This window comes from Rhineura floridana, chromosome 3, assembly GCF_030035675.1.
Source record: "Rhineura floridana isolate rRhiFlo1 chromosome 3, rRhiFlo1.hap2, whole genome shotgun sequence".
In the NCBI taxonomy this organism is placed as follows: Eukaryota; Metazoa; Chordata; class Lepidosauria; order Squamata; family Rhineuridae; genus Rhineura; species Rhineura floridana.
In genome coordinates, this window is record NC_084482.1 from 22,236,890 (window position 1) to 22,262,847 (window position 25,958).

General features: G+C 43.1%; 1 protein-coding gene across 3 annotated transcripts in view; it reads left to right on the forward strand.

The window, feature by feature from the left end:
* BIN2 (bridging integrator 2) overlaps positions 1-25,958 on the forward strand; it is an 80,217-nt gene that overhangs the window by 5,919 nt on the left and 48,340 nt on the right. The gene's annotated exons all lie outside the window — the stretch shown is intronic.

The following is a 25,958-nucleotide window of genomic DNA, read 5'->3' on the forward strand; positions in this document are numbered from 1 at the left end:
TCGCCCCTTTCTCCTTTACGTGGGGACATAACCTCAAGTGTGCTCAGCGACTGACATGTTCTCCTATTGTCTGAGTGAGGGATTGTAGGAGCTGCCTTATATCAGGTCAGACTGGTGGTACATCTAGTCCAGTACTGTCCATACTGAATGGCAAGAGTTTTTCAAGGCCTTCCACCAGACATACCTTTAAATGAAGAATCTGGGGACTGAACCTGGGGATCTTCTATATCAACAATGGGGAACTCTCAGGTGGACTCCAGCTCCCACCAACTCCAGCCAGCATGGCCAGTGGCCAGGAATGATGGGAGCTGGAGTTCAACAACATCTGAAGGGGCCACAGATTTCCCCTTCCTGTTCTGACATGCAAAGCACATGCTGTCCCAGTGAGCTATGATCCCTTCTCAAATGGCAAGGTCAGCTCAGTTCAAGAAATGCATACAGGTGCAAGGCTTGGGATTTGGGACACATTTCTTCACATTGTGTGTTAAATGTCAATGTCTTCCTCTAATGTTCTTTTGAGTGTCAGATATTTTCATTACGCTATCATCAGCCTTGAGAGCCAGTGTGGTGTAGTGGTTAAGGTGTTGCACTATGACCTGGGAGACCAGGATTTGAATCCCCACATAGCCATGAAGCTCACTGGGTGACCTTGGGCAAGTCACTGCCTCTCAGCCTCATGAAAACCCTATTCAAAGGGTCGCCATAAGTCGGAATCGACTTGAAGGCAGTACACACACACACACACACATCATCAGCCTTCCTGACAATTGCCATGTCAGTTATGAGTGGTTAAGGGGGCTACCTGTATAGGTGATCACATGTACCAAACTAGTCCAATATGTCAGTGCTTGCTTGTCTAATTTAGCAAAATAAAAAGCTTGCGGGTTATTGCTTCCCATTACCAAAAGTAGCAAGTCATTATAAAAACCATTAAATTAGCAATGATTAAAATGTCAACCTAGATGTTATGCCGGAGATGAAATCATACATCTCCTTGTGTCATTTTGTGATTCTGAAAAGCAAATTGTAAAAAGGGGAGGGGAGGTTGAAATGGGTCCATAGTGCTGGGGGGTGGGCTAATTCTTCCCTCCATGCCATTTCTCTGCCTTTAATCCTCCCAAAACTGCAGGGGTGTGGAGAGGAAGTACCTCTATTGTACCTGTCTTTCCTCTCTGCTCCCCCTCTAGCTAAAAAAACAACTACGTCCCTCAACACTATGGCCTAATCTAAATCCCACTTTACACCCCATCCCCTGCTGTATTTTAACTAAAGAAAAAAGACTTAGAAGAGCTGTGAGTGGCTAGCTGTGTTAGTTTAACTTGGAGGGAACTGGCTGACCAAAATTGGCTGAACTCAACATGAACCTTGCCAGGAAGAAGCTCAGGAAGTTGAATGAATTGATACCCTGCTTCTTTCAGTTACTCCCGCCCCCGCCCCCGCCCCCAGCATGAGCATAGGATCCCTAAAAAGGGCAGAACAGTGCTACAGAGTGTAGGCCATCTGATAATCTTGCAACCCAATTGTTGCAAAGCCCACATAGCTCTCTCTCCTTTGTCTCTTTCCTCTCCTGAACTTTCCTTTGGTGTCTAGCAGATGGCAGCTGAGCAATTGATCTAGTCCCTATTTAGTTTTGATGTCCTGGTCACTTCATTACTAAGGTTTTAGGTGAATACAGAGATATGACAGGTGTTCAAGGCAGATTACATCACAGATTAAATTCTGATCCTGACCCTTCAAAATCCAGCTGAATGCTATATACTGTGGTGAAATGTATCTTTAGGTTAGGTGCACAGCAAAGAAAGAGTTAACTTTCTCTAGAGGGTATTACACACCCAAGGGGTGTAGACTGAGTTAGTTACTGAAGTTAGTTAGTCAGGGTTGTGTGTGCTGGGTGAGGCCTAGCACAGAACAAGCTCAGATGTTTTACTGTTTAAGAATTATTAAATAAAGAAGCTCTGTTTTATCCCTGGTCTCATCCTGATCAATATAACATGGTGTGAGAAGTTAAGAAATCCTCATAGTGTCTCCAGAGTAGCAGAGCTCCTGAGACAACTGGGAGGGAAAGAAAGGCCTTTGATTTCACCAGATGTGCACCATAGCCAGATTGGAAGCAGAGGTTTTCCAGATACCGCATTGCTACAAAACTGAATGAAGAGAAGGAAGAAATTCAGGTATGCTCCTTGATTTATGCCATGGGCCAGTAAGCAGAGCAGATATTTAAATCATTTGAGTTTGCTGCTGCAGAGGACTAGCATGACTATCTCTTAGTCCTGGGGAAATTTGATGAATATTTTGTGCCAAAGGAAAATCTCATTCATGAGAGGGCATGCTGTCACCAGAGACATCAGAAACCAGGGGAATCTGCAGAGATGGCTGCATGAGAAAGCTGATGAATGTGCTTTTGGGGACACCAGGAGTGAAATGCTCAGAGACCGATTAGTAGTGGGAATTTTGGATAAAGACCTGTCCCAGAAGCTGCAGATGGAATCCAATCTCACTTTGGAGAGAGCTGTGGAGATAAGAAACTCAGAGGTTATAAAAGGCCAGGTCGAAGACCAGGGTGCTTTAAAAGGGCTGCAAGAAACAGCCAAGAAACCCCTGCAGAAATGGAAACCCCAAACTCCAGAATACCAGAAACAAATATACAGTTAAACATCTAATGCTCAAATAAAAGCCCCTAGATGCACAAGATGTGGGAAAGGGCATACACAAAGAGCAGTCTGACTGCAAAGGTGGCAAAATGCCACAAATGTAAGAAGACAGGTCATTTTGCCACTGTGTGCTACACTAGAATGGTAAGAGAAACTGTGGAGCAGCAAAAAAGTCAACAATTTTTTCTGTATCCAGTCACATGGGTGGAAAATTCCACAGAAGCTTGGGAAGTATCACTGCAAATCAGTGGGCTCTCAATAAAGTTTAAAATAGGCACTGGTGCAGATGTCACCATAATTTTTGAGTCTGTTTACAAGTCTTTTTCTAACCTGCCTAGCCTCCAGCAAACAACAGCAGTTTTAACAGATCCTGGAGGACAGCATCTAAATTGCACGGGCTACTTCATAGCAAGAACCTGCTATAGAGACAATGACTATGACTTTAGGTCTATGAGATGTTGCAACTATGATGGGTTGGTGCAATGTTTAGATGAGCTTTCTGCAGAAATTCCTGACACAGTTGGAACCTTGAAGACACCACAAGTACAGACAAGGCTCAAAGAAGGGGCTGTACTTTATGCTATTCACACTGCCAGAACAATATCAGTTCCACTGCTACCCAAAATAAAGGCAAACTGGATAGAATAGTTTGCTGTGGAGTCATAGAACCTATCTCAGAACCTACCGATTGGTGCGCGCCAATGGTTCCAGTACCAAAAAAGGACGGAATAGTATGCATATGTGTGGATCTAAAAGAACTAAATAAAGCTGTCAAATGGGGAAAGTACATTCTTCCTACTATGGATGATATCCTGCCACACTTAGCTGGTGCCCGCATATTTTCATTGCTTGATGCTGCAATTAGATTCTGGCAGATCCGCCTAGTTGCCGACACTGTTAAATTGACTATATTCCTCACTCTGTTCGGGAGATTCTTCTTCAAGAGATTGCCATTTGGAATTTCAAGTGCATCTAAGCTGTTTCAGAGAGAAATGTCAGAGCTGTTACAACACCTGGAAGGCGTTTCAGTGTTCATGGGCGATGTGTTGGTTTATGGTGCCACAATGGCAGAACATGATGAAAGATTAGCCAATGTCTTAGCAACAGTAAAGGCAGCAGGGTTAAGACTCAACAACAGCAAATGCATCTTAGGCCAGAAAGACCTTACATATCTTGGACACTGTATCAATCAGAGCTTGGAAAAGTTACTTTTTTGAACTAAAACTCCCATCAGCCCCAGCCAGCATGGTCACTGGATTGGGCTGATGGGAGTTGTAGTTCAAAAAAGTAACTTTTCCAAGCTCTGGTATAAATGAGCATGGTGTGAGTCCAGATCCTAAGAAACTAGAAGCCATTTCTGCACTCAAACCTCCAGAATCCATCACGACTGAAAAGATTTTTGGGCATGGTACATTATTTAGGACACATCTTGTGGAATTTGGCAGAGAAACAACATCCATTAAATACACTTTGGAAAGCAGACAGCACATGGTGCTGGGGTCCAAGCCAAGAAAAGGCCTTCTCAACAGTGAAAAAACTCTTAACAGAGGTTCCAGTACCTGCTTACTATGAAGTTAACCGGCAGACTGTAGTGAGTGCTGATGCCAGCAGTTATGGCCTGGAGGAGTGTGATGCGTCCTTCCCTGGCTCTCCCTGTCAGGTTCCTACCTGCTCGTGGTTACTGCCTGTCTCTAGGCACCACCAGCGACTCCACCAGTCCGGACCGCTCTCTCTTATGATTTCTCTCCCCGCTCTTGCACAGATCTCAACAGATCCCCCTGCTAGGCAACCACCAGTAACGTCCCAATACTAGTATTCCCAGAGACTCTGAATACTGGTATTGTTATTCTCTTCACCGCTGCCACCATTTGTTACAGTTCCCCTTCAGCCTTGGTCATTACCTTACCCTCCCTTCTGGTCTGTGAAACCCCAGCCAAGGATCAAGCCTTTGGTAAACCAAATTAAGTATTTATTACAGATAACAAAGCTAACAAGATTAACAAGATTTCTTCTTAAGGCACATAAGCATATGGTTTTACTCAATACTAATCCGAACTCCACCTCCCTCCTTCTTCACTCTCTCCTGGCAAACAACTCTCTCAAACCCCACCAAGCAATCCACTCTTTCTCTTCTCCCCCCCAGATTCCACTCTCACTCTTCCTTTTATACATTCAGCCATTTTAAACACTCAGCCAATCATCTCGCATTCTACTGCCCATTCACTCCCCCTCTTTCACTCCATTTACCATGTATCTTCTAAAACAACAACACTTACCATATATACATTAATATAGGAACATCACAAGGAGTACTACCAAAATCATGATGGAGAGTTTAAACCAATGGCCTGTTGCTCAAGAACACTAACAGAAGCTGAGACCTGATATGCTGAGATAGAAAAGGAATGTCTAGCTGCTGTTTGGGCTTGTGAAAAATTCTCAAAATATTTCTATGGGCTGGAATAATTTACACTCTGTACAGACCATAAACCCTTGGTACCGCTGATAAATTGCAAAGACCTGGATCGAGCAGCAATACGATGTCAGCGACTCCTTTTATGCCTGATGAGGTACAATCCTCAAGCAGAATACAGACAAGGCAAGACTTATAGCAGACACACTGTCAAGAAATCCACTGGAAACTCCAGACCTTGAAACAACTTAGTTAGTTCAGGAAATCAAAGTCTATGTAAATCTTCTACAAGCTTCTAAACCAATATCTACCACACTCCTTCAACGCATTCAAGCAGCTACCAGCACTGACCCAGACTTTTCAATTGTGCTGAAATTTGTCAGAACTGGTTGGCCATTGTACATGTCACTCAGAGTGGCTGGGTAACCAGCCAGATGGGCGACTAATAAATCGAATAAATAAATAAACAAACAAACAAATAAATAAATAAAAGTGACAACTCACCTTAAACCTTTCTTTGCAGAAATGGGAAGCCTTACAGAGTTGGAAGGAACAGTCCTATTTGGTGATAGAATTGTCATTCCTGCTACAATGTGACAGGAAATGTTGGGAAAACTCCATGAAGGTCATCAAGGAATCACTAAGTGCAGAGAACATGCAGGAATGACTGTTTGGTGGCCACGAATAGGGCAAGACCTCAAGGCAATAATAGCAAACTGTGAGTTTTGCCAGGCAAATAAACCTGCACAATGGAAAGAACCATTCATTACCACTCCATTGCCAGATAGACCATGGAAGAGAGTGGGAGCAGACATCTGTGAGTTACAAAAGTACTTAATCGCAATACACTATTTCTCCAGATACATAGAGATTGCATACATGCCTGATTCAAAAAGCTCTACTGTTATCAGTTGTCTAAAGAATATCTTTGCCAGATGGGGATGCCCAAATGAACTATTAACAGATAATGGACTGCAATTTGCAGGGAGTTTACTTTGTTCGCAAAGAAATATGACTTTTGTCACATAACAGCCAGTCCCCATTACTCACAAGCCAATGGGGAAGCAGAGAGAGCAGTACAAATAGCAAAGTAAATCTTATGTCAGGAAGATCCCTTCCTAGCACTGCTAAGCTTCAGAGCAACACCTATCAATGCAATGAAGTGCAGTCCTGCACAACTGATAATGGGAAGACAATTAAGAACACCAGTTCTAACCTTAGAAGCAAGTTTGTATCCTAAGTGGCCTGATTTGGGAAAAGTCCGTGTCACAGACAGCATGGCTAAAAGAAACTACAAATATTACTATGACAGGTGTTATGGAGTGAAGACACTTCCAAAATTACAACCTGGTTCACAAGTAAGACTGAAACTGGATGACCAGAAAGGATGGTCTGAACCAGCAACACTCCCAAGCCAAAGTCAAACTCCAAGATCTTATGTTGTCACTACCAGCAATGGAACATTCCAAAGGAACAGGAGACATCTACAGTTGGTTCCCAAACCACAACCAATTTCACAACAAAGTGAGAATTCAGAGGCAGAAATACCAGAAGAGCAGAATTTATTGCCAGAACAATCTCAAAAGACTGAGAACAAAGAACTGACAAATTCTTGTGAGCAAGCATCATCTGCCAAAGACAGCCTATCTCTTGAGAGTCCGAAGAGAGTGACATCCAGAGGAAGAGTAATTGGAAAACCAGAACATTATAGAGACTACACAATGTTTGCTGATAGGAAAAACACACACAAAATAAGTTAGAACTCAAAGAAAGGGAAATGTAGTGAAATGTGTCTTTAGGTTAGATGCACAACAAACAAAGAAAGAGTTAACTTTCTCTAGAGGGTATTACACACCCTAGGGGGAGCTAGACTGAGTTAGTTACTGAACTTAGTTAGTCAGGGTTGTGTGTGCTGGGTGAGGCCTAGCACAGAACAAGTTCAGATGTTTTACTGTTTAAGCATTATTAAATAAAGCTCTATTTTATCCCCGGTCTCATCCTGATCAATATAACAATATACTAAGCATTCTATATACTAAGAACGCTATATGTTAAGTCTGGATCCTTATTAGGGATATGGGAGACATTCAGTTTGGTTAGGATTTTAATGCAAAACTACCTAATTCACATTTTCTGAAAGAATAACTGTTTGTTGAAATTTGCATTTCTCCCAATTTTGTGATGTAGTTCTGCAACTAAATAATGTGTACAAAAATGTGTACATTAGAGGGGAAGTGTACATAAAAATGCATACATCAGTAAAATGGGAAATGCATCATATTAGGAGAAATTATTTTCAAAAATGTGTATAAGCAAAATTTGCATATAAAAATATGCATATTAGGAGAAATTTGCAGTAACTGCACAAATTGATTCAGATATGTGGAGAACTCAGTGTAACACTGGAAAAAGAGAAGCCAAAAAAGACAAATTTGTCCCAGCGGCGTCACTAGCAGGAGTGCGGGGGGGTGCGGACCTCCGGTGCGTGCCCTCCCAGGGGCATGGACAAGGTGAATGGGCGCGCGTGCGCGCGTGCACTCGAGGCCAGCCACCCTGTCAATGCCCCTGGGAGGGCGCGCGCCGGAGGGGCAACCAGCCGGAGAAGGCCTGGGAACACCGGCACGCCTCCCTCACCCCGCCAACGCTGCTCCTGGTCTCGCCTGCCCGCCCGCCTGCCTCCGAGGAGGAGTTGGAGCAGCCTTGCTGGGCAACGGTGCAGGGCGGGGCAGCTCTGGGTGTCACCCCCCCATGGTGACACCCAGGTGCGGGCCGCACCCTCTGCACCCCAGTAGTGACGCCCCTGATTTGTCCATCCCTAATCCTTATCTAGTCAAGACAGCACCAGCTCTGCACATGATAGAGGCATCAGGAGGCTCAGGTTTGCAGACGTACAAATATTTTGGAATAACCCAAGAAGGGGGGAACCTCGTGACAGTCTGATGAAGACTAAGTTTGTTTATTTTATTTATTTATTTATTTATTTTTGAACCGCCCATAGCGAATAGCTCTCTTTAGTGCGCACAGAATGCTGACAGACTGTTGAGAGGGGTAAATCAGAAACAGGGTGGGGTTGGAATTGAGTATCTGGAAAAGGGAAAAGGCAGTCTGCCTGAAATTCCATTGTGCTGCAGGTCTCACTTGTCAAATGCTCTAAGGGTGAACTGATGTAATATGAAACAGAGTTCACAGTTAATTCTCAAGCTATGGGGCAACCTCAGCGTCATCCAGCTTTGAAATTAAAATGATAGATATACACACCAATGCTGGCTTAGCTGGATTGTGCCACTCTTCCTCTGGGCTTCAGATGGGCTGCCTGGTTTTTACATTTTATTTTTAGAAGTGCAGCATTGAACATTTGTGTGTTTTTCGAAGTATTAATCACCTTACTCATTTTAAAAGGAACCCTTTTTTTAAAACTATAAAATTGTTCTGGGGATTATGGGTAGGCAAGGCTAGATTTAGAAGCAGACTGTGTTAGCCACTTCACAGCTGAAAAATCATTGTAAAATTGGCCACAAATGCAATGTAAGGTATTCAAAAGTTGAATATAGTTTGGGAGGATCTCCTGTCCAGAGTGAGAGTCACAAAACGGAGGTGAGGCTGGAATTAATACCTGTTTTATTAGAGTAACATCAAAGGCAATGCGTTTCATAGACTTAGCTGTGCTAACTCACTACATTCCCTAACTAAGCTACCTAGGCTTACTCTGCAGCGTGTGAAGAAAGTAGACTCAGCAACTGGGTCAGGGGGGCGCCGCCTTAAGTAGGGAAGGCCTGCGCTCGCAATCTCTGACACCTGCAAAGTCCCACCTTCTCTTGAGGTCTCTTGCGGGGCGAAGGGCGGCGAGCCTGTGCCAGCTCATCTGACAGTACAGGCTCGATAGATGCCTCAGGAGGCTGGAAAGCGTTTGAAGTGCCAGGCTGGGAATCCTGGGGGGGGTGGAGCTGGCGTGCCTGCCCAGTCATCCCTCACCTGCTCTGTTGAGGCTTCTGTAGGGGGAGCGAAGTCTGCTTCGGCAGGAGAACTGTCTGTGGGAACTGGCAGGCTGTCAGCTACTCCCCCTCCCTCATTGTCCTCAAAAGTCTCATCTACCTCTGATTCCTCCCCCTGCCCTATCTGAGGAGGCTGGAACTCAGCCGGCTCACCACCCTGATTCCCCTGGAAGAGCTGGAGGTCAACAGAGGAGGGGGAGATGGGATACTATTTGGTCTAGAGAGAGCCTCAAGGCAAAGTTTCTTGGCGACATCACAGGGACAGGGCTAGCCAGTCAGGGCAGTGCATAGGCAGTTTCTGTTTTGAGCTTGTAGAAATGTTTTATTTCTCTTTTACACTAGAGCTTGATGCTGGAAATGGAAAAGTAAATTTGAACTGAACTTGCTGTGAGAGCCCTAAAGCCAAGTTGTCTCTAGGCCTGGCTCCCCTGAACTCCTGACTCCTTCCAAATGCACACCAGTTCTAGCATACAGCTCTTGTTTAAGTTCGATGAGTTTTCTCCAGAGCCCCTTCTTGCCTCTGCTCCCTATCTCTTCTGCAGCCTTTCTGGAAGCATTGTTTCTTGAGTGGTAAGAAAGTCTGTGAGTTGGAATGTTCACACAACAGCTCAGCCAATCAGTGTCAAAGACTTCATAGCGCAAGTGCAGTACAGTATCAATCATAGGTTTAGAAAGCGACTTAAAAATCATGGACACCAACCCACCACAATGACAGATTAGCTCCGTGCAGAACAATCCGGAGCCCCATATGCTAAAAGCAATGAGCAGGTATGTACAGGGGGCACTGCACTTCTTTATTTGTTTAATTTCTGTCACCCAGTCTTCCTCCCAAAGAGTGCAGAGAAGCTTACAAATGCTTCTTAAGACTGTGCTCAGGGCCAGACTTCTTTAGCTTTAGTTTAGAAGTGTGCCAGACCTTTATTTATTTATTTATTTATTTATTTACTTACTTACTTACTTACTTACTTACTTACTTACCGCCCCATAGCCGAAGCTCTCTGGGTGGTTTACAGCAATTAAAAACAAACATACAAATTTAAAAACACATTTTAAAAAAAACAATTTAAAAACACATGCTGAAATGCTTGGGAGAAGAGGAAAGTCTTGACCTGATGCTGAAAAGATAACAGTGTTGGCACCAGGCGCACCTCGTCAGGAAGAGCATTCCATAATTTGGGGGCCACCACTGAGAAAGCCCTCTCCCTTGCTGCCATCTTCCCAGCTTCCCTCGGAGTAGGCACCCGGAGGAGGGCCTTGGATGTTGAGTGTAGTGTATGGGTGGGTTCATGTTGGGAGAGGCATTCCATCAGGTATTGTGGTCCCAAGCCATGTAAAGCTTTATAGGTTAAAACCAGCACCTTGAATCGAGCTCGGAAACATACATATGTGGGCTGCTTCAATGCCTTCAGGGCAGTAGCTCTAAGGGAGCTGAGGAAATTGTTCAAATGATAGAGGAAAGTGGAAGAGAAACAGCAAAATGTCTTGGGCCACCCTGCACAGAGCCTTCTTGAGCCCCTAGTGACAAAGCCATATCGAGGAATATCTCCCTAGATTAGTGCAGATCCATCTAGGACAGGCTGAACTGAACACCAGTTCCATGAACAGATGAAATACTTCCCCACAGCACCTCCATTTTGTCAGGATTTTGTTAGAAACCTTTTCTAAAACTTATGAAATTTTGGTTGCCCCCTTGCGCTGCTCCCCCTTGAGAACTAAATCAGATTTGTTTCTAATGTGGGCCAACCTGAATAGCATACAGTATTCCAAAAGTGACCATATCATAGACTTGTAAAGTAGCATTACAATATTATTTGTATTTTTCTCTCCTTTCTGGCTAGTATTTGTTGTTCAGTAAAGCAAGTTATGAGACTCACAGACAGGGTTTTTCAGTGAGAGAAGGAAACCTGAAGCAAAAGAGTTAAGCAGAGCAGAGGGGTTGCCAGGTTCCTCAAGGCCAGCAGGTGGTTGACAAGGGCAACTGGGTAGATAAGAAGCTGCTCTTGCAGAAGCTCTGGTGTGGGGGAAAGTTGTTTGGAGTGAGAGAACTGTGTTTAGTATTTTGTCAGTAAAGACTCTTACAAGAAACTTGCCTGGCCTGACTTATTCACTGGATCTATTCGACACTAGAATTTCTTACTTGTATGATATCTATACGCACGCGCCGACAGTATTGTGGGCAACTTCAAATTGAGAGACTTAGATGCCAGAGTTTCAGAGGCCAATACCCTAGACTGATTTCTGGTTGAACCCTAGCCCACCATTTTTCAAGTTTTCCAGTATCCCTGGACTCTGCTGCCTCCCCCTCCCCTTTGCATAATGGGGAATTTTATATATCCACACATATATAATCATAGATATTAAGAAGGTATATGTTTTATAATCATAAGGCATTAAGTATAGTCTTGTAGGCCTATTAAGATCTGACATTCAGGCTCACAAAGAACCCTGAATTTCCAATAGGCCTCAATCAGGCCTGTGAGAAATACAGGCAGAGAGAACTTAGTTTGAACTCTTGGGTTCTTGTCAAATCGGCCGGTGCATGATTGACAGAGATTGATTACCCTATCGTTTGGAATCAGGGAGCGTTTAACCTGTGAGCCAAGTTGTGATTGATGTAATAAGTAGAGATCGCTAACATTTGATTCTTGACTAAAGCAGTAATGCCCTCTAGAGGAAAAGTCTGTAATAAGTATTAAATGTTTAATGAAGAGAAAATAGTGAGATTTAATAATGATTTTAAAATAACCCCATGTGTTATATTATATTTATAACATTATAAGTGTGTTTTCATTAAGAAAAAGGTACTCTGGGTGTGGCCTGCCTCCTTTATGTCCCTGAGGCTGAAAGATACTAGTTAGCCAGAGTCACTCCGTCTGTTCCTTAGTCTGTGTGGCTTCAAAATGAAGCTCAAGTGTTTAAATAATCCCCTCTCTTGAGCTATGCATTTTATAAGTAAGGAAATGGGATTTCTGAGAAAGTATAAGGACATAAGAACCCCTATGGCAAAGGAATAGAACTGGGGGTGTTCCTACATTTCCAAATACCCTAAGTTGAGGCAAACCTGACTCAAGGACCTTGTCCAAATATCTCCAGGTGTACCTGGGTCAGCCTGACTGATCAGGAACAATGGCATATGGAATGTACTGGGTATGCTTGAAAGCATATTCACAAAAGTACCTGTTCCAACTAGCCCCAAAATTCATTAGTCTTGAAAGACAGTAGGACAATGGAGATATTAACAAGATGGACAGAATTTTGGAATCAGCATGGAGTTACCTAATGCTTTCTGATTGGTTTGGAAACGATTGTAGAGAGGAGGAACTGTGATGTTGGGTGGGCAGGAACTCATGAGATTGGTGAATAACTGTCACATGCTGTAACTGTACTCTATAAAAGAGCTTGCACACAGTGTCTCAGTACAGTCTCTCCTGGATGTTTCTGGGGGGGCTGACCCTGCATATGCTTGTAGAGAATAAAGGCCTACCTTTTGCTCCAAGCCTGTGTCTTCCAATTTATTCAAGGACCCCCAGCAAAAGATCCCAAGGAGAAAAATTATCCATCATGCATCCATTAAGTAGCAGTAAGTAAACTAATGACAGGATAGGGCTCTAAGGAATGCTGCTGTGTGGGCAGACTAGGGATGGATGGATCTGTCCATTTCGGTTCTCTCCATTTCTTGTTTTTCCAATCTTAATTTTGGTTCTCCATGTTTCTGCAACAAGTTGCGATTATTTATTTTTTGAAAAAAATGCTAATGAAAATTCTTCAGCATTTTAGTGCCAATTTCACCTTATACACATGTTTTGGTAGGCAGTTTTGACTAATGTACAAATTTTTGCAAGCAATTTCTCCTAATACAATGCATGTTTGAATGTTATTTTCACTAATATGTTCATCGTTATTCATACTTTCCTCTAGTATATGTATTTTTGTAAATATTGTTTTGTTCAAGAACTGCATCACAAAATTCAGATAAGTGTTAATTTCAAGAGACAGCTGTGTTTCGGTTTTCATATAGTTTTGGAAAAGGCAAGTTTGATAAATTCGGCTTTGAATCATAGAATAGTAGAGTTGGAAGGGGCCTATAAGGCCATCGAGTCCAACCCCTTACTCAATGCAGGAATCAAAATCAAAGCATTCCCGACAGATGGCTGTCCAGCTGCCTCTTGAATGCCTCCAGTGTTGGAGAGCCCACTACCTCTCTATTGGTTCCATTGTCGTATGGCTCTAACAGTTAGGAAGTTTCTTCTGATGTCCAGTCAAAATCTGGCTTTCTGCAACTTGAGCCCACTTTAGTCCATGTCCTGCACTCTGGGACAATTGAGAAGAGATCCCGGCCCTCCTCTATGTGACAACCTTTCATGTACTTGAAGAGTGCTATCATATCTCCCCTCAGTCTTCTCTTCTTCAGGCTAAACATGGGAACTGAATCGAATTTCTCCCCCATCCCTAGTGGGCACTGAGATCTGGCACATAATGATGTCATTGCCATGCAGCAGGGCTTAGTTTAAGCTTAAGGTTTACAGTGATGTACAAACCAGGCCTATAAATAAATAAACCTTGGTGGCTTTTCTAGATCAGGGGTAGCGAGCCTGTTCCAGCTTGAGGGCCACATTCCCTCATTGGCAACCTTGCAGGACCACATACCAATGGTCAGGAGTGTAGCGAGACCATTTTAATTTGGTGGGCAGAGACAAAAATGGGGGAGCAGAAGGATCGGGGCATCAGTCACTGCAAAAGAGGTTTCTGAGGGGAAGTTTTCTTAGGTAATGACAAAAATAAACCCCAATTTATGCATTTTAATTAGGAACTATGATTTGTGAAGTTTAGAAAGAAGCAAATCAAATTAAAATACAATATTTTCCACATGGAAAATAGCAGAGCTTGGAAAAGTTACTTTTTTAAACTAAACATAAGAACATAAGAAGAGCCTGCTGGATCAGGCCAGAGGCCCATCTAGTCCAGCATCCTGTTCTCACAGTGGCCAACCAGGTGCCTGGGGGAAGTCCGCAAGCAGGACCTGAGGGCAAGAACACTCTCCCCTCCTGAGGCTTCCGGCAACTGGTTTTCAGAAGCATGCTGCCTCTAACTAGGGTGGCAGAGCACAGCCATCATCATTATTATTATTATTATCATCATCATCATCATCATCATTATTATTATTATTATCATCATCATCATCTTTATTTATACCCCGCCCTTTTTCCAAACTGGAACTCAAGGCGGTTTCCAGATAAAAATAAGTACATATCATTAAGAACCTATAAACATATAAAACATATAAACATATAAAATCAGCATTAAAACAGGATTAAACTATTAAGATGTTAAAACCAATTAGATACACACTTAAAATACTGCAACCCAGTTTAGGAGCATAAAAGTAAAACAATAACATAAAGCATCCTCTTCAGTCACTACCCTTAAAGCCTTCAGTTCCAAAGGCATGCCGGAAGAAAAAAGTCTTTAGCTGTCGGCAGAAGGACTGCACAGAGGAGGCCATTCTTGCCTCCCTAGGGAGGGAGTTCCAGAGCGTAGGGGCAGCCACCGAAAAGGCCCTATCTTGTGTCCCCACCAGTCGCACTTGTGAAGGTGTTGGGATCGTGAGAAGGGTCTCTCCTGAAGATCTCAGGGCCTGGGCAGGTTCATATAGGGAGATACGGTCTGACAAATAGCCTGGACCTAAGCCGTATAGGGCTTTATAGGTCATAAGCAGCACTTCAAATTGTGTCCGGAAACAGACTGGCAGCCAGTGGAGCTGTTGCAGCAGGGGAGTTGTATGGTCCCTGTAACCAGCCCCAGTTAACATGCTGGCTGTGGCTTGTTGCACCAACTGAAGTTTCTGAACAGTCTTCAAAGGCAGCCCCACGTAGAGCATGTTACAGTAGTCTAAGCGGGATGTAACTAAGGCATGTGTCACCGTAGCCAGATGAGACGACTCCAGGAATGGGCGCAGTTGGCGCACTAGTCTTAACTGTGCAAAAGCATTCCTGGCCACCTCAGAAACCTGGGCCTCCCTCCAGGTTTAAGGCTGAGTCCAGGAGCACACCCAAACTGCTAGTAGCCATTGATAGCCCTGTCCTCCTTGAATTTGTCTAATCTTCTTTTAAAGCCATCCAAGCTGGTGGCCATTACTGCATCTTGTGGGAGCAAATTCCACAGTTTAACTATGCGCTGAGTAAAGAAGTAGTTCCTTTTTTCTGTCCTGAATCTTGCAACATTCAGCTTCTTGAATGTCCATGAGTTCTAGTATTATGAGAGAGGGAGAAAAACTTTTCTCTATCCACTTTCTCAATGCCATGCATAATTTTATACACTTCTATCATGTCTCCTCTGACCCGCCTTTTCTCTAAACTAAAAAGCTTCCTCATTATCAAATTTTCGTGCACAGGTGAAGACTGTTCTATTTAGACGGGCTTTTAACCAATGTAGTTAGTTTTAACCTATGTTTATTTAATTCCATTTTAAATTGCTTAAACTGAATATCATGTTTATTAATTATTGCTGTTTTAATGTTTTAATGTAAGCTGCCCTGAGTTCCTCGGAAAAAGGGCGGGGTATAAATATTTTAAATAAATAAATAAATATAAAAAGCCCCAAATGCTGCAACCTTTCCTCGTAAGGGAGTCGCTCCATCCCCTTGATCATTCTGGTTGCCCTCTTCTGAACCTTTTCCAACTCTATAATATCCTTTTTGAGATGAGGCGACCAGAACTGTACACAGTATTCCAAATGCGGCCGCACCATAGATTTATACAACGGCATTATGATATCGGCTGTTTTATTTTCAATACCTTTCCTAATTATCCCTAACATGGAATTTGCCTTTTTCACAGCTGCCGCACACTGGGTCGACATTTTCATCGTGCTGTCCACTACAACCCCGAGGTCTCTCTCCTGGTTGGTCACCGCCAGTTCAGACCCCATGAGCGTATATGTGAAATTCAGATTTTTTGCTCCAATATGCATAATTTTACACTTGTTTATATTGAATTGCATTTGCCATTTTCCCGCCCATTCACTCAGTTTGGAGAGGTCTTTTTGGAGCTCTTCGCAATCCCTTTTTGTTTTAACAACCCTGAACAATTTAGTATCGTCAGCAAACTTGGCCACTTCACTGCTCACTCCTAATTCTAGGTCATTAATGAACAAGTTGAAAAGTACAGGTCCCAATACCGATCCTTGAGGGACTCCACTTTCTACAGCCCTCCATTGGGAGAACTGTCCATTTATTCCTACTCTCTGTTTTCTGCTTCTTAACCAATTCCTTATCCGCAAGAGGACCTCTCCTCTTATTCCATGACTGCTAAGCTTCCTCAGAAGTCTTTGGTGAGGTATCTTGTCAAAAGCTTTTTGAAAGTCTAAGTACACTATGTCCACTGGATCACCTCTATCTATATGCTTGTTGACACTCTCAAAGAATTCTAATAGGTTACTGAGACAGGACTTTCCCTTGCAGAAGCCATGCTGGCTCTGCTTCAGCAAGACTTGTTCTTCTATGTGCTTAGTTAATCTAGCTTTAATAATACTTTCTACCAGTTTTCCAGGGACAGAAGTTAAGCTAACTGGCCTGTAATTTCCGGGATCTCCCCTGGATCCCTTTTTGAATATTGGTGTTACATTTGCCACTTTCCAGTCCTCAGGCATGGAGGAGGACCTGAGGGACAAGTTACATATTTTAGTTAGCAGATCAGCAATTTCACCTTTGAGTTCTTTGAGAACTCTCGGGTGGATGCCATCCGGGCCTGGTGATTTGTCAGTTTTTATATTGTCTATTAAGCCTAGAACTTCCTCTCTCGTTACCACTATTTGTCTCAGTTCCTCAGAATCCCTTCCTGCAAATGTTAGTTCAGGTTCAGGGATCTGCCCTATATCTTCCACTGTGAAGACAGATGCAAAGAATTCATTTAGCTTCTCTGCAATCTCCTTATCATTCTTTAGTACATTCTTTAGTTCTTTACCATGGCCACTGGATTGGGCTGATGGGAGTTGTAGTAACTTTTCCAAGCTCTGGAAAATAGTTATGGTAAACTAAATAACAGTGACTAGGAAGTAAATGTATATTGTGCAAGTCATCTTACCATAATGATCTGAACTATTAATAAAGTCTAATGTGCTGTGTTCACTTGAAATTCCTTCAAATATGTTACTTTCAAAAGCCAAGATTACTAAGTTTGCTGCCTGAAGACAGCAGAAGAAGCCAATGTGGCTTCACAAAAAGGTTAGGGATGACCTGAAAACAAAAAAGGATGCATGCAGGAAGTGGAAGGAAGGCCAGGCCATAAAGGAAGAGTACAGGCAGGTATCATGGAATTGCAGGGATGGTGTCAGGAAGGCTAAAGCCGAGAATGAGCTGAGGTTAGCAAGAGATGCTAAAAGCAACAAAAAGCTTTCTTCAAGTACAGCCATAGTACAAGACAGAGAAAATAAATGGAGTTACAACTACTAAATGAAGATGGCAAAATGATAACAGATGACAAAGAAAAGGCAGAAGTGCTCAATTCCTACTTTGGCTCAGTCTTCTCCCAAAAGAGGGTCTATGACTCTCCTGGCAAATGTGAAGTTGAAGGGGTGGGTGTGCAGCTTGAGATTGATAGACAAACGGTCAAGGAACAAGTTCAAATTTCCACAGTCTGATGAACTGCATCCTAGAGTATTGAAGGCACTGGCTGAAGAACTATCGGAATCACTGTTTATTATCTTTGGAAAATTGTGGAGTGGTGAAGTGCCAGATGACTGAAGAAGTGCTAATGTCCCTATCTTCAGAAAGAGCACAAAGGAGGGACGCAGTGATTACTAAAAGCCAACATGGATTTATCAAGAACAAATCCTGCCAGACTAATCTTATCTCATTTTTTGATCGGGTAACCTCCCTGGTAGACTGTGGGAATGCTGTGGACATAAAATATCTTGACTTCAGTAAAGGTTTTGACAAAGTTGTGAATCACCCAGAGAGCTGTGGCTATGGGGAGGTATATAAATAAAATAAATAAATAAATAAAACTGCCCCATGATATTCTGATTAGCAAGCTAGCTAAATGTGGGCTGAATGGAACAACTATCAGGTGGAACCACAGTTGGCTACAGAATCGTACTCAAAGTGTGGTTATCAATTATTCCTTCTTAAACTGAGGGGCAGTAATGAGTGGGGTACCGCAGGGCTCAGTCATGGGCCCAGTGCTCTTCAACAATTTTATAAATGACTTGGATGGGGAGGTGCAGGGAATGCTTATCAAATTTTCAGATTACACAAAATTGGGAGACATAGCTAATACGCTGGAGGACAGAAACAAAATTCAAAGTGACCTTGATAGGCTGGAGCATTGGGCTGAAAACAACAGAATAACATTTAACAGGGATAAGTGCAGAGTTCTACACCTATGAAAAAGAAACCAAAGGCACAGTTATAAGATGGGGGATACTTGGCTCAGCAATACGACATGTGAGAAGGATCTTGGAATTGTTGTTGATCACAAGCTGAATATGAAACAACAGTGTGATGTGGCTGCAAAAAAAGGCAAATGCTATTTTAGGCTGCATTAACAGTATAGTTTCCAAATCGTGTGAAGTACTAGTTTCCCTCTATTCACCACTGGTTAGGCCTCATCTTGAGTACTGCATCCAGTTCCGGACACCAAACTTTAAGAAGGATGCAGACAAACTGGAACAGGTTCAGAGGAGGGCAACAAGGATGATCATGGGACTGGAAACAAAGCCCTATGAGGAGAGACTGTAAGAACTGGGCATGTTTAGCCTGGAGAAGAGAAGACTGAGGGGAGATATGATAGCACTCTTCAAGTACGTGAAAGGTTATCACACAGAGGAGGGCCAGGATCTCTTTTCAATCATCCCAGAGTTCAGGACATGGAATAATAGGCTCAAATTACTGGAAGCTAGATTTTGACTGAACATCAGGAAAAACTTCCTGTTAGAGCAGTATGACAATGGAACCAATTACTTAAGGAGGTGTTGGGCTTTCCAACACTGGAGGCCATCAAGAGGCAGCTGGGCAGCCATCTGTCGGGTAGGCTTTAATTTTGATTCCTGCATTGAGCAAGGGGTTGGACTCGACAGCCTTATAGGCCCCTTTCAACTCTACTGTTCTGATTAATACCTGTAAACATCACTTTTCATAAGGAAATGCTTGACAGCATGTCACATAGGAACTGTACGTCTCTCTGAACTACAGGTGCTAGAATCAACTGTACAATCAAACAATCTCTGTTCTTCAGAAAAGCCCTGGGCCAGCCAGCTAGCACTACTTCTGATGGCTCTACAAGCAAATGTCACACACTCTATTTTGGTAGTACATAGGTTTGCAAGAGAAAAGTTAAATAAGGTGCATTATTATTTTTCAACTTTTTTAACAAGCTAAGGAAGAAATGCACCCCCCCCACACACACACACAATATTCCAGCTCCCCATTGCTTGGGCTAAGTTAGTGAGGTCTCATTAGGTTTCCTGGGCCTTGGATAGCAAGCTTAGTTCAAGGACACATTCTTACTTTGCTGCTGGAGTGGATTTGAGCAGCTCTGCCCAATTCTATTCCTGATACTCCACTTGTTTTTCCCCCACTATTCCAGAAGGTGTTTCTAGACATTATGATCAAAGAGTGAAAACAGATTCACAAGAGACTCATCTTTGGATGCTACACTGGAAGTGTGGTTTAGCACAATAAAATGTGTTGCTTACTACATTCATGTGGACATGAAAAATACGTCTCATCACAAGGGAGATGAGAATTCCATATCTAGACTTTACTTACTCTCATTACTATCTCACATCTTCAACATCCAAAAGTTACCAGGATGGCTAACTATATATAATTACATCGGGCGCACAAGCTATTTGGCCATCAGCTTTTGGCATTTGATCAGAATGTCCAAAGCCATGGTGAAAGAAGACTGTGTATATACCTACATTCTGGGAAAACTGGTTTCAAAGTCTTTTCCTCTTCCCGGGGCACCCTAGGAAGTGTAGTTCTGTAAGGGGAGCTAGGGACAGAATCACAGAGTTGGAAGTAATCTTAGAGGTCATCTAATAAAGTGCAGGATGCAACTATCTACCAACCTTGGCATGTGGCCATCCAACCTTAGCATAATCTCTAGCAAAGGAGGACCCAGCCAACTCCAGAGGAAATCTGTTCCACTGGTCCATTCTCAGGCACCATGGGCACCTTACATTTTACAATTTGTTGTCTATAGTGGGGAAGGTGTTCGCCAGCTACCTAGGCTTAAAACTGAAAATGTGGATAAGTGACAACAACATCTTGGGAGAAGAGCAGATAGGATTCAAATCAAGATGCTCCACACTTGACCACTGTCTGGTATTGGCCCACCTAGAGCACAAATATTCTAAATCACGAGGAAGCAAACTTTTTACAGCCTTTATAGACCTAAAATCTGCTTTTGATTCTATCTCTCATGACCGTCTGTGGAGCAAATTAGAACTGCTTTCTATTGAGAAAGGTCAGGTACCCTTGGTTCATGGGGAACGACAGAATCGAACAGGTTGACTCCTACAAATACCTGGGTATCTGGTTCCATGAAACAGTCAGCTGGAGAATCCAAGACAAATATGTTAAGGCCAAAGCTGAGAAAAACCTGGGTGCAATGACCTGCTTCTTTTTCACAAAGGGCGGGAAATTTTTGCCAGCAGCAGTACGTGTTTTAAGAACTAAAACAGTCCTGATGATACTCTATGGGGCATCAATTTGGTATCCCTACTTAAAAGGATCACTTGAAGGAATTCAATCCTTCTTTCTTAGATCTATTTTTGGTGTCCCAAGATGTGTTTCTGGAGCTACCCTTAATTTGGAGGCTGGCCTTAACTCTTTAAAATGCTTAGCTTGGACCTATGTCATTCAATTCTGGATATGCTGCTGTCTTATGCTCACTCAAAGCTCACTTACATCTCAGGTAATCAGAGACCCTCTTAAGCCAGGTGGTGGTGGATAAAGTTGTTTCAGTTGGCCTTTCTCCTTCTGACTTGCTCTCTATGGAATTTGGTAGGGCCAAGGCGGTTGTTAAACAGCAGCTAATGGACATTGACATCCAAGAGCTTCTTGTAGCTGCTTCAGGCCCCTGTTCCCCTCGATCACTGGGTCTAACAGGTTTCCCTTGTAAAGACAGGATGCTCTGTCTAAGTTGGCTATCTGTACCTAAGTACAGAAGGGCATTTTCTTTGGCACGATTCAATGCACTACCTTCTAAACTTTTGGAGGGTTGATACGATAAAACTTCAAGGAATAGTAGATGCTGCCCCTGTGATAACACCGAAGTGAAGTCTGTTTTACATGTTTTGTTTAATTGTAGGTATTATGAAGGGGCCAGAAAAGATCTCTTATACCCCATTATGCAGTCCCTTCCAGGCCACCCCCTTGAGTCTCTTCTGCCTGTTTTACTAGAGGGCTCTGACAAGGCAATTACTGTTCAAGTGGCCAAATTTTTGAACTTGGCTATTGTGACCAGACCCTGTAAGATTGTGAATTGCAATTAATTTTATCATATTGTTTTGATGTCTGCCATAGCTCTGTCACAAAGTAGTCTCATGTTAATATTTTATATTGTATTGTGGTCGGCTGACTGAAATAAATTATTCATTCATTCACACTTTAAACAATCATGGAAACTATGCTTTAAGGATGCTGAAGAGACTCCTATTCCCTTCACAGATTAAAATTTCCAGAGTTCCCTGGAAAGGGGGACTGACTGTTAAACCATTCTGAGAATTGTAGCTCTGTGAGGGGACTGGGGATCTCCTCACAACTCTCAGTGCCCTTCACAAACTACAGTTTCCAGGATTCTTTGGGGAAAGCCATGGCTGTAAAGTTGTATGATACTGCTTTAAATGTATAGTGCAGATAGGGCCTCAAATGGTTCATATCATTAGGAAGTTTCTCCTAACGTTAAACCCTCACCAAAGCTGCTGTTGCTAGAATTCTTTGGAGGAAGCCATGATAGTCAAACTGATTTCAGAACCAGTGTGCCATACAGCCTAGCTGGTAATTGCAACAAACTTGCCTAAGTTGACTAGGAATAGAATAATTGCTGAGGTTGTAAGCCAAGATAGAATTAACTTAGCTGTTGATAGGTATTTGTGTCAGTCGCCTGTGGTTTTTGTTGTTTTCTCAGCCTGTGTGTATCTAGCATTATGCTACGCCTACAGAATTAGGATGTGGGAAACAACAGAAAGCTACTTGTTTTAGTCTGAGTCAGAAAATCAGGTGACATTTCTTTTAGATCACTAAAAAGTACTGTTTGCCATGTTGCAACCTAGAAAACTGTGATGTAGTATTAATTTCCCCCAATGCAGCAGCAGATACAGCCGTTTCACCTGCCTAGTCTATCCCTGGTACTTTTGATCACTCCTCCCCTGGCTGCTATGAGACCTACCTGGAACTGGGCTTGTGGAAAAGAGGCGAGAGAAAGAGAGAGTGAGTGTTAGGGGTAACATTTCCATGTTGGCACATCAAAACTACTTGTGATGCCAATCATCATCGTCATCTTCATCATCTTGTGACAGCTTCAGTATGTAGAAAGCCATCAGCATCCCTTTTCCCCAGAGCACCTTTAAGCCAGTATTAATTAAATTTGGAGCACCAACTAAATGAAGATTTGGCAGATACCAGGATAGCCTAATATTTGCTTGCTACAAAGCTCGAAGACCTATCCATGATTGTTTTATTTTCAGTGAAACCATTTCCTTTGTAAACTCATGTTCCAAAATGGTTCTATCGCCCCTGTTTGAAGTAAGGCCTTATATGAACCTATGATTGGCCCCAGAGACCCTGTTCTGTGTCCTGCTCATTTGGGAGGTCAGGCAGGCAAGCCAGCAGGAACAAGAGACGGAGCCTTTTCCATAGCAGCACCAAAGCTGTTAAACTTTCTGCCAGTGGAGGGCCACCAGATTCCCTGTTTCGGATAGCTAATCAAAACTGTTGTTCCAAAAGAAGTGAAGAGTCTTCTGGCATCTCAAATCAGGGGTGGGGAACCTGTGGCCCTTCAACTGTTACTGGACTCTAACTCCCATCAGCCCTAGCCCGCATGATCAGTGGACAGGGATGATGGGAATTGTAGTTAAACAACATCTGGAGGGCCACAGTTTCGTCACTTGTGCCATAAAATCTAAAATTTGTTATGACTTCACCCTCATCCTTTCATTTTGTATGTCTATTACTCTGCAAGTCATGTAAGCAACAGCAAATCTCCATGTTCAGAAGCAGTATACCCATGAATACAAGATGCTAGAGACAAACAATAGGAAAGTCCATGACCATCACACCCTGTTTCTGAGTATGCAGAAACTCATGCTGACCACTGTTGGAACTAGAATGCTCAACTAAAGAATAGTAAATATGGAACCAGAATGCTGAACTAAATAACAACAGCAGTAACCGTTTAGATTTCTTACCCGCCTTTCATCATAACTTCCCAGGGCAGGTTTCAACAATTTAAAATTCAGCATTAAAAACATTTTGAAACAAGTTACAGTCACAGGAGTATCTCAGGTGTCAAAGGCCAAGATAAAGGGACCCTCAGTCTCTTCTAGCAAAACAATTCCTGTGTTCTTATGTTGCTAGCCCACTATATAGCCATGTCCCAAAAGACCATAGTGATAGGGTGATTGGGGGGGGGCGGGTGGCAGAGGTGGGAGGGGGTAACAATTTGGTTTCCTTTAACCCTCCCAGTAACGAATCTGTCAGTCCTGATAAATATTGAAGGAAATCCACATAGGATGATTGTGTTTCTTTTGGTTTGGTTTCTGTGTAACCATGACTGAGAATACCAGATGGGGGCAGGGAGAGGAAGGAAACCACACAAAAAAGGGGATGTTCCTGAAGGCAGGGCGGGTCAGTAGCACTGGGTGGGGAGGTGTTGTTATGGTAGAGAAAGGCAGGCTCCTTCTCCATTATAGTAACTTTAACTGAGGGCTTATCCACATGGGAGCATACCTTTGTACTAAAGATGCTGCTTTTACCATCATAGATTTGCAAGATCCACACTTGGTAGCTTCAAATCTGCTGTTTTCCATTCACACTAGTAGGTGTTCCTCTGGGAAGGATTAGTGTTGCTGTTTCCTTGTGGCCCCACCCTCTAAGTTTACATGTTTACTCCCTCCGGTTCAATGCTGAAGCCAGGAGAGCACCTCCATGTGCAATTGACAACAAAAAATGAAACTGAATAGACCCCCCTCCCCTTCTCCATTGTCCAAGCCTGAGTGAAAGGCAGAGGGGGAGACAAATGAGTGAAAGGCAAAGTAGGCAGCAAAGAGAGAGGGAGTGGGCAATGGGGCAGAGCCTGCCCACTAAAAAAATGTCGAAGCAAAGCACCTACAAGGAGGAGCGCAGCACAGCTGAGACGGTTTTTTCTTTCCTTTTCGCATTATCAGCGGATTGTGTTAATATGGATTTGGATTTAAAGGGGGAAACTGTGTGATAGCTTCTGCTTGCCTGCAACATCATGTGAACCATGCGAATTACAAGGGGATGCAAGTAGCACCAGACACACACTAAATTGCCATGTGGATGAGCCCACCATAAAGATCCCCCTATCCAAAAATTCAAAAAGGAAGTGTTAGTTTGCTAGCTAAGGCAACAAATACATTGTGGAGTTGTGTTATGGGTTGCATTTTTCACCATTCTTTTAATGTGGGAGATTGGGTATATCATCTCAGTACCATTAAGGGTGTGGAACTGGGTGTGCAAAAATTACCCTCCTGCCTCCCCCACATGCTTCTCAAGCTCCCAGGTAGCTACAAGAATGGTAGCTGTCTGCTTTATCCCTGGTCTCTGAAGGCTGCTTATTTCTAGAATTGCACAGTTGCTCCAGAACTACACAATCTATTGCATTACTCCAGTTTGAGAAGAGCTCCTGTATTTAGACAGCAGCTCCGGCAATGGACATTTATTCTGCGATGCTAAAGGTTGAAAAGGTCCCTGAAGAATAGGCGCTTGGGCACATCTGCAAACTGGACAAAATTGCTCTGGGGACCACAGACATGCTGCAACCTGTTCCACTGGCTACAACAGAATGATTCAAGCCTAATTTCACTGAGGGAAGAGACTTTCTGGACATCAGGAAAGGCCTCTTTGGGTGCATGGGCACCTACCTGCAGTAGGAGGAACACATATTAAACTGCCTTGTACTGAATCAGATCATTGATCCTTCTATTGTTGGCACTGACCAGCAGCAGCTCTACAAGGTTTCAGGTGGGAGTCTTTCCCAGCCATACCTGGAGCTGCCAGTGGTTGAACCTGGGACCTTCTGCATGCAACATATGCGCCTCCTCCCAAAAACATTTGCACAAATGTAATTATTTTGCATTATGCCACCAACACTGATTGTCCAAGTAATTGCTGGTCTGCCATTTGGAATGGCAAGTAGTAACACAGCCCCCATTTGGTCTGTAGGTGTCAGCTGAATTAGCCCACCTGACACACCAAAAGCCTCACCGTGGAAGAAAGGTTGTGGTGCAAGCTTTTTCATTTGGCTTCTGTAGCTGTATCAGTTAGCAGGTTGATCTGTAGCAGGTGATTCTGTTGATTTCCATTCTGTGAAAGGCTTCACTGCTGATTCCTCCACATTGAGCCACTGATGCAGGTGCAGCTACAGAGATTAGCTGAAAAGTTAGTAAACCTTGGAAATGCCCTTGAAATTAAGGGTAAATTAATTTGGCAAGTAAAGTCCTCAGAATCAAATCAGGATGCAGTGGAAAGCATCCACTGCTGAATTTCTGCTTGTTGTACAGCTGTGAAGAGCATAGAAACCCTGTCAGAAAAGTAGTTGCTAACTCTAATGACTGCATTGGGGTGGGGCTGAAGACTTTGAAGCGACAACATTTACTACATGGCTGCCAATGACAATCCACTTATTAAATGTTGCTACTGGACTCATAGTTTTG